The following is a 4031-nucleotide window of genomic DNA, read 5'->3' on the forward strand; positions in this document are numbered from 1 at the left end:
AAATGGCAATTCAATGCTGAAGAGTACTGTGTACACTGTGCTGAAAACCCTGCACTTACAAGTACAAAAAGAAAAATTCTCAGAGCTATTGGATGGTTTCCTTACTTGTCTTTTGCATAAACATGGTCTCAGCTACTGTTTCCACACCCCAAGAGGTCTTGTATAATGGTCTCAATTTCTGCACAGGATGGTGTTGCAAATGAATGTTCCTGCTTTTCACATGTCTTCCTTACTAATTGGAACTGTCTCTGAATCCTGCATGTCTCATTTGGTGGAGCTGAAATTACTGGAAAATGCGGACCAACGAGTTCTTTTTGCGATGCAATGCCTGCCCTCATTTTTATAATTAATTTATCAAATGCTGCAAGGAGAGAGCCAGCAGTTTCGCTGTTAGCACTTCTTGCTAGTTGTTGCACAATAGTCAGCCTGTCTTCCAAAGCAGCTCGGTATTCAACAGTGCTGCCAGCAACTGAAGTCTGCTGTGCAACTATCCTGCACAGATGACTCTCTGCAGAACCTGTCTTGTGTAGGGAGCTTTACAGTTCCTTTGCTGATTTCCACTGCATGAATGTGTTCACAGAGGTTACCCTTGATCATATTGTCTGTGCAAGAACACACATAAATGTGCACACAGAACTGAAAAGAAATACAAAATAATACATTATATCTAAAAACAAAGATGATGTGACTTACCAAATGAAAGTCCTGGCAGGTCGACAGACACACAAACAAACACAAACATACACACAAAATTCAAGCTTTCGCAACAAACTGTTGCCTCATCAGGAAAGAGGGAAGGAGAGGGAAAGACGAAAGGAAGTGGGTTTTAAGGGAGAGGGTAAGGAGTCATTCCAATCCCGGGAGCGGAAAGACCCACCTTAGGGGGAAAAAAGGCCGGGTACACACTCGCACACACACACACACACACACACACACACACACACACATCGATCCACACATACACAGACACAAGCAGACATATTGGTCTTTAAATATGTCTGCCTGCGTCCGCACATGTGCGGATCGACATGCGTGTGTGTGCGAGTGCACACCCGTCCCTTTCCCCCCCCCCCCCCCCCCCAAGGCAAGTCCCTCCGCTCCCGGGACTGGAACGACTCCCCACCCTCTCCCCCATTATACGCACAGTGGATTAACATCTCTTAGATTGGCACAAATGGTTGTTACACCTAGGAATTTAACTGTTGAAAATAAGTGTACATACCTTGCACTCAGGACAGGACAGGACAGGACAGGACAATGGGCATGCAGTGCAAGAGTTCTCTGTATAGGTGACAGTATATGGGGGCCGATCAGAAAGGGTGTTTACATGCCATGTGCCATCTTCAACGCTGTGTATCAGTTCCTTATAGATACCACAACCTCTTCTGTGACTCTTACTTATTTCCGCACTGCGTGTAGTTCTCTCTGTCCCCTTACAAAGCCTTATTAATCTTTGAAAAAGTGAGTCCCTCGTTCTGTGCAACAGGGCCTGGATACATTTATCTACTCTGTTATTTATTTTCTTCAGTAAGTATGAGTATTTAAGAGTTTTATGGTTTGCTTCTAGGAACATATTTGTATTAAGGCCAAGCCCAATTCTGTAGCTGTATGCTCACATATGTGCCCTCCATGAATATCTATCTTTAAAGTACTTGCCAAACTCCTCAGCTCCTTCCTCCTCTGCACACCAAGTAAGAAAGCCATCCAGCAGCTCTGAGAATTTCTCTCTATCTGTCTGTAAGTGCAAAGTTTTCAGAGCTTTGTATACAGTACTCTTCAGCATTGCATTCCCATTTACTTTTGCACTTATATTCCGTCTCCATGCCTGATCAACGTGCCAGGTACATAACAACCTATGTTCACTATGGCCCATAACTACAATCCAGGCACTGTAGTAGCTGTCACAGTCATCAGACATGAATACCTATAAAAATAAAAATCAAACACAAATGTTAATGCTATAGTTATTTTCAGCAAGCAGTGGATCAAACATTCTCTAATGAAACTGTCTTCTTACCTTTGTTTTGATGTTTCCAATACATTTTTTAATCTGCTCAAAGAAAACTTGCATGGACCTTGTGTCAGTATGTGTACTGAGGCAATAAGAAACTGGACATCCAGCACCAAATTCATCCACGGTCAACAGTGTGGTCAGATGAAATTTATACCTATTAGTGCCATGTGTGCTGTCTATCAAAACTTTCTGCACAGAATTTTTTTGCCATTTTCTGCTGATACTCAGTCATAAGGACTATCATAAAGTCACTTTCTGATAATTTGTTTCCATTATCCTCAGTGCCTTGGGCTTTGTAATAAATCACCGGGGAATCTTTCCCTAGGCGCTCTTGTTGTCTCACCCACAGATCAACATTGGTTGCATCATCTTGGTGTGCACTACTATCATCCAGCTTGTATTCTTTCCTGATATTTCTAATATCTTGTTTGCTTAAAAGATGAACTCTTCTGAAGAGTCCAACTTGAATGCTCTCTCTCACTTTCTTCAAAATTGTAGTATCAGGAACACCTTGTGCAATTAATTCAGCAACCATTGCCCTGTCAGCTGTGGTCAGATGTAGGCTACCCACAGAGAGACTGTGTCCTGTGTGTGTCCTGTAGAACTTGACATTAACCATGTTAGATGACACATTTTTGACTATCAAAAAGGCAGGTCAGGTGCCACCAAGGTTCCCGTAACCTTCTGCCTGAAGCTGTTTTGTGAGCATATCCAGAACGGTGGCAAACAAAATAATCACATTTCTGTTTTCCCCTTGGTCTTATGAAGGAAACCTTCTCTTCAGCTTCCATCATCTGTTGCTTCCACAGAAAGAACTCTGAAAATAAAATTACAATGCATAAGAAATACAAACTTAAGTACAGCATTTGTGTGTTATTCTGAGGAAATAATTTAGTTGAAATACACAAGATAACACTGAATAAGGTCAAAACATATTAGCAGCTCTCTAATAATTATTATAAGCAAGGTGCCTGAGAAATAATGGTAATGGAGACAGTCTCTCCTACTCATATGTCATAGAATCTGAAAATGGTCGAGGTATGTACATACAATCAATGTAAGAATGCTTTATACCAACATTCCAAACTAAGCCTAGGGCTACACTACATATCAGCCTGTCACCACCACCAAGATTTAGAAACATGTAGCATGCTGGGGCAAATCCAGATTAACAACTTTTAATAAGTCCGACTGTTTAGAGTTGTTTAAGTTATACACTGAAGATATATTGTCAATCATTGATTACCCTATGATACTTTCTTACCTATATTTACATAAATGATACCCAACATGAACACCAATAATTACTAAATCATATCATTAACTCACTGGAAAGTCCTACATATACAAACAATGTACAACATCAATTATCTGGCAAATACAAATAATAAACTATGCTTTTGTTTCCTCACCTTCCACAGAATTAAATGTCATTTCTTTGCACTCTGTTGGTGAACACACTCCAAATGGTGTATCAATTCTTGCCTCTGAGAGCATCTAAATGTATTGCACTCGGTACATGTCATCTAAATAAAAAAAGATTTTTGCTTAATATCTTAATAGCGTGCTGCAACGGAAAAAGAACATGTAAGCACAATTAATGCACTTATTCATCCATCATGTTTCATACTGCCAATTATGAAGGAGAACCTTCAGGGATGTGGAACAACACAGTGAAGCCGCGGTGAGAAACTAGGGCCTGCATTACTTAAATATCTAAAATAAGTTATTTGTGCTTCATGAAACCACTTTAAAAATTTAGAGGAAAGGCCGCACCCCCGATATCACACTGGTGATATCTCCATATTTTCGCCAAAATAGCATGCTTCACTATGAACCAGCCATCTGCTTGCAGTTGTGTTACGTTAAGATTCACGCAGCATTCATATGGTGACAGAGAGGTAACCAACTTGCCTCCTACCTTTCCAGGTGTCTCTTCATGTGTTTGTTTACATCTGTTACCAACTTGCCGCAAATATTACATATTTCTTTCCTAGGCTATACATAAATATTCTTG

The 4031-nt window shown here is 40.4% G+C and overlaps 1 long non-coding RNA gene across 1 annotated transcript; it reads right to left on the bottom strand.

Annotated features, from left to right (window-relative positions):
- Positions 1-2482: 2482 nt before the first annotated feature.
- Positions 2483-4031, bottom strand: LOC126260233 (uncharacterized). The gene is made up of 3 exons (XR_007546632.1): positions 3936-4031; positions 3427-3540; positions 2483-2831 (listed from the first exon to the last, which is right to left on the bottom strand). It is a non-coding gene; the product is annotated as an uncharacterized LOC126260233 (long non-coding RNA).

Source organism: Schistocerca nitens, chromosome 5, assembly GCF_023898315.1.
Source record: "Schistocerca nitens isolate TAMUIC-IGC-003100 chromosome 5, iqSchNite1.1, whole genome shotgun sequence".
Lineage (NCBI taxonomy): Eukaryota > Metazoa > Arthropoda > Insecta > Orthoptera > Acrididae > Schistocerca > Schistocerca nitens.